We start from the raw sequence: 14,160 nt of genomic DNA, 5'->3' as shown, positions 1-14,160 counted from the left end.
TCACCTCTCTCCACAGCTCCTGTCCCTTGTTTCCTTCTCACAGGAGTCACTTTGGTCACCAATCTCTGCCCAGGAGCATGTCCCTGGGTGCACCCATCCCATATCTGGGGCACTCCTGCCCCCCAGCCCACGCTGCAGGGACAGGCCAGTCACAGGCAGGGCCAGCTGCATGCCCAGGAGCCTGCATAGCTCCCCAGTGACTTCATCAAGCTACAACTCCATTTTGGAGCTCTGTTTAACTCTGGTGTGTGCACCACTCATGCCAGCACGCTCAGGGGAGCGAGCTGGGCTTTCCACAGAAGCCCACAACACAAACAGCCAAATGAGCTTCACAAATTTTATTTTCTGAGCACGGGCAGAATGCAAGGGGAGCGGAGCAGTTCAACCCCAGGACAGGGAGAGGGGTGGCTCTTGCCTCAGTTGCACCCAGACCCTTTCAGGGGGGATGACAGCAGCAGCAGCTGACCCTGCCTTACCCACCCTGGAGGCAGCTGCAGCCTGGTTGTGTGGCTGACCCAGGGCAATAAAGGCTGCCTGAGCTGGCCCTGCTGCCCAGCCAGAGGAGCTGTGTCTGGTAAGGGGAGATCTGGTGTGTTTGGGGGGATATGGGCTGCTTTGTGCTCAGGTTTGAATCTTTAGGGTTTTGTGCTTATGTGTGGGGGAGGAAGCTCTGGGTCACGGCTCAGGTGCCCTGTGTGTGATGAGGCAGTGCTGCTGTCAATGTTATAAATTACCAATAAATGCTAAAAGCCTCCAGCAGGGCTGTAGAGGGGAGGTGGGTAATGAGGCAGGGGACAGAGCTGGAGAGATGTGCTGCTGCTGCTGGGGCCTGCAGCTGGGCCTGGCTCTGCAGCAGGGATGGGGCCCAACAGGAATGCAGGGCGCTGGTGCTGGGGCTGCTGAAGACTGGGACAGGACCTGGACAATTCTGGAGCAATTTTCCTCCTTTTCGGGCACTGCTGGGGGAGACGAGGCTGCACAGTGCCCAGCCCCTGTGCCAGGGCAGGGGGACATTGTTCTCCCTGGTGACAATCCCTGTTTGGATGGAGGTGGCAGTATCACACCCTGCATCTAGGAGCCAGCACAGTTATTTATGGACAGGAAAAAGCCCTTTGTAAAAAAGGGTCTATTCATCAAGCAAAGCAATTTCCTGCCCAAGGGAGGTGCCCAGAATTTGAGTCTCAGTTATGATTTCAGTACTAATTATCACTTAAGGTTAAAGATGATTGGGAGAGAGAATTAATCCCTGTTATTGGCTTCATTAAGGAGAAGCACTGCAATGCAAAGTGTAAGTACCTAGTGGAGATGAATCCGCAGTGGCTGCTAATACATAAACCACACACTGCTCAGAATATCAGCTGCAAGTGGTGGGCAGCAGAGAGAGTACAAAGGAATGCCAGCCCATTCTGTGTGCTCTGCCCTGGGCACCCAGCTGTCCCTGTACCACAGGAATGAACCCTTGGCCTGGCTGAGGGTGACCATGCTTTTGTTTTGGCAGCCTCATGAAGCAAATACAACCCCAGACTTTACTGCTGTCTCCCCAGGGCACCCCTGCTCAGCCCAGGTCTGTCCACACAGGCAGGAGGGGCTGCTTGAGGAGCTGCTGTGCTGTGTGTGACAGGGTTGGCAATGCCCTCCCTGGGAAGGGAGAGCAGGATTTCCACTGCTGGGAACAGGCTATAGGCTGGCAGCCAGGCCACACCACTTTGTGAGCCTGGGCAAAGGTTTTGTGCCTCTGGTGTCACCTGTGGCCTCACTCTTGGCACGGTGTTTGCTGTCCCAAAGAACAGGTACTGAGCTTTCGTCCTGAGCACAGTGCCTTGAATGGGATGCTCAGCACGTGCCTGGCACTGAGCCTTGTGTTTCAGCACAGTGGGACTCCTGCCTGCTGTGCTTGGCTGAAGGCTAGCAGAGCATCTCACTTGGGCTTTGCTTGGTGGAGGATGCTTCCAAAGCCCGCCAGTGGTGAAGGGTAGCAGAGCATCTTATTTGAGCTTTGCTTGCTGGAGGATGCTCCCAAAGCCTGCCAGTGCTGCGAGAGCGCTGTGAGGCACAAGGAGGCCCCATGGCCATGGCCCTTGGCTGTGTGAGGCTCCTGCAGGGCTGGCAGCAGGCAGGGGCAGTGGGCTCCTCCCTGCACTGTGTGCTGCCCGGAGTGACTGAGCCACAGCAGGGACCATGCTCATCACAAACAGCCCTGGTGATGCAGGGACAGGCCGAGTGAATTACTCAAATTACTTGAATCTCCCCAGTGGTGCAGGGAGATTCAATCTCGGGCTGGCATTAAATCAAGTCAGTGACATAGATCAAAGGATACTGCTTTAATCACCTCGTTAGGCCACAGACATCATTAGTTACTCATTATGATGTGTTGATGCTGGCATTCTCTGAGCACAGTTATGTACACTCGCTATCAGACATTTTTCTCATCAAACGGGATGTCAATACTTTAACATCTTAATGAGTTACAGTCAATATCCATTGCAATAAAGCTCCTGTTTTCTCATGATTTCATCTACCCTTAGGGTTTTGATTAAAATGGCCGCTTTTCCCAGGTAATTGATTGAGGAATTAGGGAAATTCCATGTAGGAACAAGCACATGCTGCTGTGCAGGCTCTGAAAACCTTCAGTTGTCTGTGAGTGCTTCAGACACTACAAGGGAGGTTGCAATTTTAATATGGATTTTGGATACTGTTGCTTAATTCTTCTTTCCCAATCACTTGTAAAACAGATTTAGTATCAAATAAAGTAATTAAAATATCTAAGAGTGTATTGGAAAAATGTTCCAAGCAAACCACTGGTTTGCAAAGGTCTAAGAATGAGAACAAGACCTGCTGTCAGGTGAGCAGCAGTCTGGATGAACTTGCATTGTAGGAAGGTTTTCTGATTTACTGCATTGGCAAAATATTAAATCATTTGCAGGAACACAAAAGCAGGCAGGACAGACTGCAGTGTTATTTCAGGCTCAGGATGAGCCAATGTAATTCTGCAGAGGTCTCCAGTTGTTCAAATTAGGGGTGAGGCATCATCTATTCCAGCAAAGCAGATTTTTTTGCCAAGTGAACTGTGAAAGTTTGCCAATGTGGTGGGAGAGTGACGCCCTGAAGCTTCCCCAGCCCACTGACCACCTTCTAAATTAATCTGATGAAAAATGTTCATGCACCACCAAGGAATCAAATATGAGAAGGGAGATGACGGAGCAGCAGCCAGGCTGCAGAACTGATGCTGTGCCCATGGCTGTGTCCCACCCAGCTGGAGCAGAGCAGACAGCACACAGGGCTGTGCTGCTGAGCTTGGCTCTCCCTGCTCTGCCCACTGGAGCCCTCCTGCTTGCTCACTGCAACCCTTCCACTTGCACCCATCTGACAAATCCTGGCTCCAGTTAGGTATACCACTAAAACACAAATAACTTCAGTAATTCCCCTTTAAACAAACCTCCATGAAATTTGACACTTCTAAAGACAGCCCTACCGCTGCAGTTTGGGACTGTAAAGCCACATTCAAACTCTCTTTTATTTTAAAAATGTCTTTTAGACAGGAAAAGACAGCAGAGGTTTCCTGGATCTAATTTAAATCCTGAATTGGACTTTTTTTTACTCTTTATGGTAGTGAAAGGCTATGTGGTTGCTGGACTTGTAGGAATAAGAGAAAATTTGTCATATTCTTAGCAGCCACTGGAAATAGAAAGCCAGGCACTGATTTGCTGTGGAAAGCCACAGCCTCTCCCAGTGCTGAGCTGCCAGCCCAGCCTGGCCGTGCTGGGGGCACAGACACCCGGGGGCTCCAGGGGCTGGGGGCAGCCCTGGGCACTGCCCAGCACACACCTGGGCTGGGGGAGGCAGGGAAGGGGAGCACAGAGAAAGTGAAAGTGTGAAGAGTTCTGCAGAAACGCTAATGCATGGGGGAATGCACGGGTTAGTGTGGCCATGGAAAGCCAGCACCCCAAACCTGGGCTCACCTTCTGCTCATCACAGCCTGAGGGGCTCCTCAGGGCCTCTGCTGAGAGCCAAGGCTTCATTCCCTGATGTAGGGTTATAAATCACAGGTTTCTGGTGTGTGAGGATTACATGCAGTGTGGAGCTACCAGCAGGAGTCACTTCAGTCACCCAGTTTGTCTGGATCACTGGAGTCCCAAAGTTTGTAAAAAAGATAAGAAATCCACTCAGAAAATACCCTGAATGAAAGCCCCAAGGAAAAATGTGGCTGAAAGTGTTCCTTTACACAAGAAGGAAAAGCCATTGCTTTCCTTTCTGTGCAGCCCTTGCCCCTGTGCTTTTCAAAGGTGCAAGGAAATTTTGCACATTCATTTTGAACAGGGGCATGCAGATGAAGAGGTGCAGGTACAGATGAAGGCCAAAGCAGCAAAGGCAGCAGGTAAAAGCACAAATATCCAGAGTGTTGGTGAGGGTTTCAAAGGCTGTAAAGTACCAGCCTGGCTGAAGAGCAATCCCTTGAGGTGCTGGGCTGACCCCAGCCCCTGATCTGTTCCCAAACCTGTCCTTCTCCATTGAAATCCTTTTTCGGTTGCTCAAAGGAGCAACTTGCCTTCAAATTTATGTGACTGCCTGCTTCCAGTTTTATCAGAAGTCTCACAAAATCTGTTCTTTCCCTAAAGCCTGACTGGCCAGAGGGAGAGCTGTAACTTTCACTTGGGATGCTGCTTTGACAATGAAAGTCAGAAAAAACATTATGGTGGTAATCCTTAAAAACTTCAGAACCAGAAGGCACATTAGACATGGCAAATTCTATCAACTGCAATCCTTTTTGATTGTAAATCAGTGCCGTGATATTTGGGAGTTTATTGAATGACATTAACATTTGGGTTAATAATGGTTTTCTCACATTGATGGAGGTTTCCATGAACCTCTGGAGGGAGAAATTAGTGGCCAGAGCAGGGCTGACTGTGACCCATCAGTCTTCCAGCTAATTTTAGTGGGCTTTGCATCAGCTGGGTGTTGGCAGCTTTTTCAGTGTCACTCACTTCTGAAGGAGGCCTACCTAGAGTAATTAGCTCATTCACCTCTAACAGAAATTATATGTTCCTTATCTCTTTAATTAGAGTGTATATAATGTTAGTAATGATGTATTATCTATGTATTCATTTTAAAGGGTTGTTTTGATGTCAAGCTTGCTTATAGAGGGTCATTGGTATGAGGATATGCATTAAACCCAGATTTTAAATCCCTGAAGAGTTATACAGCCCTGCATTTCCAAAGCACTTGACCTTGGAAGTACTTTAGATTGCTCCTTTCTTATGTTTCACTAATTTTTACATTGTGCCTCACTTGGCAAACACTAAATTGCAGGAAGTCATGTGCAATAAGGGACAGAAACAAGTTCACTTTATTTGGCTCTTAGTGTCGTTATTGGCACAATGAGGAAGAGTGACAGCATGTGAGATGAAGACACAGCTGTAAATTCTGCAGCTTCACAGCCCCCCAGGCTCCTGCAGTTAGCCATTAGACCCCTTAGGGAAGGCAGAACAGAGAGAGCATTCCTTGGATGCAGGTTTGCTGCTGGAGTTTTGAGGATTTCCGTCAGGAGCACTGTGGTGCTGGGTACAGAGTGCACATGCTGCTCCCCAAGGGGTTGCCACAGGAGATGCCCTCAGCTGAGCTCCAGCCCTAAGGACAACCAAAGGTCTTGTTTGTCCCTTCAACAGCCAGACTGGTGATGGAAAGGCTCATCTGTCTGATCAGAGGTAAGGCAGGACTGAAGAAACACCAGAGAGCAGGTTTGAGGCACAACAGTCTCTGAGGATGTCATGTCCCAGGACTCATCCAGCAACACACCATGTGGATGGGACTCAAAAGATGTGATCTTAATTTTAGGAAAACCAGCAGATTTTAAAGAAGTTCTTGTTCCAGAATGAGTGATGGGGAACCCAGGGTGTTTTCTCAGCTGCAGTCTGAATTGGCAGTGTGGTTGTAGCATTTTTCTTAGGCACTATTCCAGCAAATCACTTGAGTATGTGCTTAATTAAATCATGTGAGGAGTTTAAGGGGCTGGAAAGCACAAAGTGAAATCCTTTGCTGGGGACTTAATATCAATGCCTCAGTTTCCCTTCTGCACCATAGAAAAGAAATATTTACTTCCCATACAGAATGCTGACAAGCTTAATTCAATCTTCCTTGTAAAGTGCCTTGAGGGCTTTAGGGAGAAGGTGCTATAAAAATCAGAATATTATTCTACACTCCCCAGCAAGACAGCACTTAGCTTTATATATTATCCTGCTGGTGATGCATCTCCCTCTGGCTGACAGCAGGATCAATTAATGTATATAAACCAAAAGAGGCTGTTTAGGAGACTTGTGGTCCATGTAATCTGCTAACACCTGATGACAAATCCAAACTTGAAAAGATGGAAAAGTCAGAGGTTTTAAGGCATTTTAGTGTAAAACCAGACAGTGGAAGACTGTGTGTGTCTTCAGAGCACAACAGGAAAGGGGCTGTTCCTCCAGTGATCTATTTTTCACTCCTCATTGTTTTTTATGGCCTTTGCTATTCCCTTTTCAGTTTTTCTGATCTTTGGTAGATTAGCAAGCTGTACTCTTACACTGCTCTCTTATTTCAAATTTTCTTCATTAGGTTGAGAAGGATCTGACCTGACCTCAGAGGCAGCTGGAGTTGAGTGCAGACAAGGGAACTGCTGCCAAGGAGGGGCCATCAAGGAAATCCAGCACGGGAGAGGTTAGGGCAGGGTGGAGCTTTTAAAAACCCTCTAATTGTGCTTCTGCATTTAAACATGTGGAAAGTACTGCTCAGGACAGAGTATTGCAAACAACACACATTTTCCTTAAGATTCACTGATGTCAGTACAGCTAACACAGGCATTTTGGATATTTTTAACCTTTGTCTTTTCAGGCATTGAAATACAAGTATACTGTAAGGTGTGGAAAAATAGATACTCAAAGTGAGTGAAAAAGTGCTACTTCAAAGTATCTCCCAGGTAAAATGCATTTATCTTATTTAATGTTTATATATTTTTAAAATATTTTTAAGATTGAAAATAAGAAGCTCTTCACAGGTAATTGTTATGAATCCAACATTTCCTGCCTTTAATTCTGCACATTGTGTTCTGGCTAAACTTAATGTTTCCCCCTATTTTTGTTTTCTTTCAATGACAATACTTAAACAACCACATAGTAAACATCAAGAATCATAGCTACTCCTTTAGCATTTTTATGTTTACTGTGTATTTAATGAATAAAGTTATTACAATGAAAATGAGTTTTAACAAATCTCTAAATTATGTGAAAAAGTAAAAAGAACAATTAATGAATGAGTGATTGGTTTGTTTGTTTAATTTTTTAAAATATGACCATTGGCAACTCCTTTCTGCATTTATGTGTTTGTGCCCTGCCTTTCCAGGATACAGCCTCTTCATGGAAATAATATTTCCTCTTCTATGCCCGCTGCACTTGGCACACAATGGAGTCTCATTGCTCAACAGAGCCTCTACGTGCCATGAAAAATAAATAATTAAACTCCAGCCCTTTCAGCAGGTAAATACTGCCTTTCTCGCCCCTGTGCATAAAGCAGCCAGTGTTCCACACCTGGCAGTGATCTCCTCTGCCAGTTCAGCCTCCCTGCAGTCCTGTGGCATGGAACACAGTGTGTGTGACCCCAGGGCTGTCCTGGGACAAAGGGAGGGGCTCAGCAGTGCCCACCACCCCTCTGCCTGCTGGGTTGGAGACAAAGGTGGAGGCATTTTACAGCCAAACTGCATTTCTGTGTGTATGCATCTCCCTTTAGAGCACCCTTCAGAGCTGTAGCTTCCACATGTGCTGGGCAGATGTTCAGTCATGCTTTCCTCTGTTCCAGCAAAGATTGGCTCTATGATAGCTGGTGTGGTGCATGGCCTGGGAGCTCCACACAGATCCTTGAGAAGGATGAAATGCTGTTTAGCTTCCACCAAAAGAGAGAAGAAATGCACACCTGCCTCCCTGAGAGTCTCCAGCTGCACAGTTCTGCTGCACTGGCAATTCCCAGCAATTGGAAAGGGTAAGAGCAGAATTTGGGGGCCAGTGGGGCCCACCAGTGTCTGAACAGAGCTGATCAGTTTTACTCTTGTGTCTAGAATCATCAGCTTCTTCTCATGTGTAATTTACTGTGTTTTCCCCTGAAAATATATCTTCCCTCACTCTGGGGAAGTGGGAGGAAATCTCTGGATTTTCTCTTCAACATAAGCTGTAGCTTCTACCCTGAGTACTTTTGGTGTTTGAGTAACAATGCAAAAAAGGACAACCCCTCAACTGGGATATAATTTCTCAATCCCTCCAACAAAAGTTCCAAAGGACAGCTGAGGGAGGGACAGGGCATGTCAATCAGCCCATGTGGCTCTGACTTGTGTAAAAAATGCAGGCTTAATCCCTGCTAATGCCCTACAAGCACTGTCCACACAGGGTTATACAAGCACCTGGAGCTGCTGCCGGGTGAGTGAAGCCTGTGGGTGCCCTGTGAGGCTGCAGGAGTGTGTCGCCAGCAGGGGTGGTCCCACAGCATGGCAGCCTGTGTGTGCTTGGCACAGGGGGGCAGCGCTGGTGGCACTCCCCAGGTGCCCTGGCAGCACTCTCTGTGCCCGAGCTGCCCCTTACCTCTGCCATGCAGGGCTCAGTGTGCTTTGGCAAGGACAGCTGCCACCTGCTCCTCTGCAGTGAGGACCTGGCTTCCAGATTTTTAAACATAAGGGAAGTGAATCTAGAAGGCTCATAGCAAAACAGTGATGAAGATTCATGGCTACAGTGACCAGAGATGTAGAGGATGCAGAGAAAAGCAACTCTGCCTTATTTATGTCAGAAAGGTACCTACCATAAGTTACAGCATTCCTAAAGATGCTGTGATCTATAGCAGCCTCCGAAGGCAAACCAGAATCCCCTCTTCAAAAGCAATATATCTATTTATTTAAAGAAGGGAAAATATTACAAATCTGACAATGTTCTTTCCTGCCAAGGAAAAATCTGAAGCGTTAAATGTGCAGAGTGACTTGGTGAATCAAAGCTGGGCAGTGGCTTTAAGTGTGCCACGTGTTCCTTGCTGGAGCCCTGCTGCTGACAGCTGGTGGCAGCTTGCTACTGGCTCTGGACAGTGGAAAAAGCAGCCTCAATGACAGCAAAGGAAGAAGAGTAAAACCCTCCCCTTCCTTATAACTGGAGTGAGGAAATGGACCCTTAGTATGGTGGGCTGTGACTGGAGCCCTGCTTTTGAAACGTGATCCGTATGTGCAAATCCCACACAGACCAGATGCCAAAACCACAGTCATTCTTTGACATTTCTGTTGAGAAAGAGAACAAATGTGCTCTGTACTCATCTTTTGTTTTTTGAAATAAAACCAATTAAATTAACTTTGAAACAATGGCTTTGATTACTATCTCTCTGGCGTCATCTTTACGTTGCTGTAATTCTATGGACTGGTGGCATCACTGCTGATTTGCACTGGTGTAAGAACAATCAGGCTCTGTGTTTTCCAGGCACTGAAGCTGCTTATGTTTTGTGTAAAGAAAGAAACTCAGTCAAACAGCTTTAAGGGGAAATAAATTAACCAAGAAATTCAGAAGGAGCCAAAAGCAATATGAGCACAGATAAAGCTACAATATTTCAACTGTATTGCTAGCTTAAAAAAATACCCAGCCTAATTAAGGAAGTCTTGACTTCACTATAAATGTGTACACTGATCTGTCTTGGTTTTGAATTCTAATTGACATCCAAAGGTGAGCAATTTAATAAGTTTCTGCAATTTTATTTATTTTAGTATATGTACTCTACTGGCTTTGTTTGAGATCGTTGAATGAATGTAAGCTTCCCTTCCCCTTCAAATAATGTTATGCAACATGAGAACAAATCAACTGTAAGGACTGAAAGTATAATTGACTTGGTGTGAAAGTAGGAGACAAAATTTTACCCAGCATAGCCTGAGTTGAAATTCTAGCTGCTTCTGTGTGAAGAGGAGTTGAACACTTTGTGTATGACCAAGGATTTCACTATTGATGACATCTGGCAGGCACAGAGATTTATATATATATATTTATTTATTGTCACACCGTGAAGCACAATCAGGACTTTCAGTATTCAGCTTTAATGTTCTTTTTTTTTTTTTTTTTTTTTTTTTTTTTTTTGCTATAGTTGCTATTATGCTCTCACTTGAGGATGTCAAACTCCTGAAAAGAGCAATTGTTTTGTTTCAGGTACAGTAAAGCTTACAAACACTATGCTTGGGGTGAGAGACAGAGGCTTTGTGTGTACCAGGGAAATTTGGTATATGAAGAAAGTGGAGCTGGGCTCAGGACTGATACAAAGTGCCAACAAGCCACAGTATTCTTCTCTCTACTTCTTCACTATACTATAGGACAGTGGCTCATGAGTGGAGTCTTATGGAATATTTTAATGTTAAAAAAATTAAGAAAAATAAACCCACAAAATTTGAAGCCACTTAAACCTGAAGCTTGGGTATATTTCACATTTCTGTATTTTAAAAAACCCAGTCCTGATGACTATGTGCAGCACATTCTGTTCAGTGCCATTTCCATTCAGTCTTTACTATTAACACATAGTTTAGGCCACTACATGGCCATGAATAAATTAGATGCACTGTGGCTAATAACGATGTGATTAAAATTTTTAGAAGGAGGCCATGGCAGTTTTCCACAGCTCTGCCATTTGCCTAATAAGCCCCAACTCAGTGACTGCTTCAGTAAATGATACATGGCTTCTCTTGTAAACCTGGCATGGGGTTACATTAAATATTGCCTTGTATTTAACAACGTGCTACTTTCCTGCCCTACTCTCATAAGTCTAGTAGGAGTTGTGGCCTTAATTTAGCTTGGGTGGAACTATAGGTTGGACTTGTTGTTCCAGCAAGGTAATTGCTTCTCTGCATAAATGAATTATCCTTTTCATTTCCAGGGCCCATGGAAAGTTGTGTGTAATTTCAACCCATCAATGTAGCCGTGGCAATCCTTTAACATGTTGTGCACATGCTCCCTGCGTTGTTTTTGTCCCCAGTGCCACAGCTATGCTGCAGGGTCAGATGTATGACAAGCTGGCCCTTTGGAGGGATGCTGGCCTCCCCTACAAAATGGGTACTAATGTGACAGAGGATGAGCCCTGCCTGAAAATGACAAATCCAAGGCCTTCCTGGCAGGCTGACAGGGATGGCAGCTCTGCAGAGAGCTGTACAAACTCAGTCAGCAGCACTTGGGCACAAGCTCTGGTAGAGGGGAGGCACAGAGGGCAGAGGCTGTGAGCTGAGCCCTGCTGTACAGGAGGGAGCTGCCGGAGGGGCAGGAGCTGGCTGGATGTGCCACCAAACTGGGGCATGCAAAGCCATGACCCAGCTGCCGCAGTAGGACAGGGAAAGTAAACAGGGCTGGCAGAGGCACCAGAAGCTGAACTTTGTGAACTCCTACCAGATGGAGTTACACCAGCAATTAATTTGGTGCAATTACTTCCACACAACTGTGTTGCAAATTATTGCAAGATAGATCAACTCATTAACAATAGAAAAACAACATTGCAAAACTCCAATCACCTCCTTCCAAGTGTTATGCACTCACTTTCCACTGAAATTAATGCAAATGGGGTGCCTGGCTTCCTGGATCACTGCATTGAGTAATTGGGGTACAGCTCCTGGATGTACCTGCTCAGAAGTAAACACAGTGATGAGGGGAGAGAGATGACCTTGACTGAAAACAGTTCTTGTGCTTCCATTTCCCCCAATCCTACTGCTGGCAATGTCTTGATGTTTCTCTTGGCAAACATACATCTTCAGCTTCTGGTCTGGGCCTGCTGTTGCTACAAAAACTTCAACTTTAATATGGAAATCTGTATGTTTTCTGATTAATATTTCCATCAAGCTTAGTCCTGGGTAAACATTGTGTAACATTAGCATTCATCAGTGGACTTGCACAATCCCCTTGGAAAAACATTGAAAAAATTTTTCAAAAACCTGCTTTTGGTCTAGAATGAATATTACAGCCACAGAAAAGATCTTCTATGTAAAAGAGAGTAATTTTCCCCTCTTTCAGAGATTGAGGAATGATTCACAAGTCAATCATCTGCTTTTCAGTGCATTATTGCCTGATTAGTCAAGTGCTGATGCAATTAAACTTAATGATCTTACTGAGTAGGTGTCTGCTTAGATTGGCATTTTAAAAGAACAGGTCATTAGTATTTCTGTAAAACAGAACCTTTCTTTGTTTTTCCCACCCTATTTCTATATTTCCATTGCTACCAGTCACTGCCTCAGATGAGGCTGCACTGTTCTCCTTTGGAGCTGGTGTCTAATTGCACATCACAGATCAGCTGCTAAAGAAGCATGCAAAGCTTATGGAGTATCAGTTCAGGAGTTGCTGCAAATAGAGAGGAGATTATGCAAGTCACTTTTCCCAAGGTGAATGACAGACATACAGGAAGGGCTCGGTTTCTGTTGGCAGGAGGGTCTGGCTGGCTGCTGGACCTCAGCCTCTGGAAGCTGGCAGGAGAGGAGATTCCATCCTGAGAGGTGCTAAGCTCCTGCTGCTGCTGCCAGCAGAGTAAAGAAGGCACAGGGCATCCCATGTGACATGGGGAACTTGAGGAGCAGCACAGGACATGGACCAGGCTGTTTCCAACAGAAGGAATCTTCTGTATGTAAACAAAGTTTAGCAGCAAAGTGTTGAGTCCAGGAAATCATTTCTGGTGAGGAGAATAAGCTTTCCTTCTGAGAAGAGTGTAATTACTTCTCTATTGTTCTCCTAGTTCCTCCACAATTTAGTCTTGGCTGTGTCTCCAGTGAGAAAATACTACTTGGAACATAAAGGAACTTGAGAGAACGCAGAGGAAAACAAAAAACCCAATATGTCATTTCACATTTGATTTCAAAAAGTTAATTTAGCAGGTGAGAACATGTTAATAGCTATATGTTTTTGCTTTGAAAGGGACAAATCATAGTGAAATTAAGCAATGGAGGACTTTGGTAGGAACTGCATGGAAAGAAAAATCCCTGTAAGTTAGAAAACAACAGGGTCTAACAGTAGAGCACCAGTTGGTTTATGCTTCCTATGTTTGTTCACTCTCTTCAAAATATTTAACACTGTGACCACAATTTGTGTATTTCTAAGAAAGAAAACTAAACTATTGCTGTTCCTACTGTCACAGATCCTGATTTTCCATACATGGGACAGGCTTCCTGCAGAAGTACCTCCACTGCCTTAATTGATGCATTTGCACCAGGGAGAGCTGATGCAGTAAGATGACAATCAAGCCCATGGGTCAAGAGATTCAGAAATAAGTATCTAAAGTTAGGTGCCTAATTCCATAATTAGGAACTTGAGAAGAGGTGGACTGATTTTCAAAAACACTGCAGGAGTGACAAATTCTGCTGAAGTCAATTTGAGTTGGAGGTGAGCTTTCCTTTAAAAATCAGCCTGCTTTATTTAAATGCCTAGTATTGTTTCAGGCATATTGGACATCCTGGGTTGAAGGTTTGAGTTTTCCCTCCCAAAGTATAACTGTATCAGCCTGTACCCAGTGCACAGAGCACTCATCATGTGGCACTCTAGAACATGAGTATATTCCATCCTGACAGACATTATTGTGTGAGTGTGTCTGGGGACTCACAAAGATTAGAAAAATCCACTTTCCTCTCTTTAATCCTGAGGCAAGCCACAAATGTAACAGAGGCCTAAGGGCTGTTCCAAAGGATGCTGGGGAGCAGCTTTGTGGAGGAATTTCTGCATGGGTTGGGGAATGAATATAGAACAAAACCTCCTCTGCAGCACCCACCAAGGTTCTCCTGCCTCCCTGACCAGTGTGGAATAAATTAAAGTAAGGAGCTCTGAAAGAACTGCCTAATGACATTATGAGCCAGGTTACCTGGAAGCTGTAAGGATTGGAAATGCAGTTTGGCTGTTTCTAATGTATTTTAAAATCTTATTGGGTTGATGCTATTAAAGCTTAAATCAAGCTGTTAAATCAAGATCATTTGGGCTAAAATATTTACTCTTAAGTGCTGGAGGCTGAAGCCAACAGTGTAACACAAAGGTAGGCAGACATAGGACAATTGTCTCAGTCTGTCCTTGCTATTGGGCTTGAGGAAGAATAATAACAAGTTCTTTTCCTTTCAACTAGATCCCCTTATCTGTATAAGATAAGGGTTTATAATTCAATTTTAGTAACAGCTTG

Source organism: Zonotrichia albicollis, chromosome 11 (genome assembly GCF_047830755.1).
Source record: "Zonotrichia albicollis isolate bZonAlb1 chromosome 11, bZonAlb1.hap1, whole genome shotgun sequence".
Lineage (NCBI taxonomy): Eukaryota > Metazoa > Chordata > Aves > Passeriformes > Passerellidae > Zonotrichia > Zonotrichia albicollis.
Note: the sequence above shows the minus strand (reverse complement) of the source record.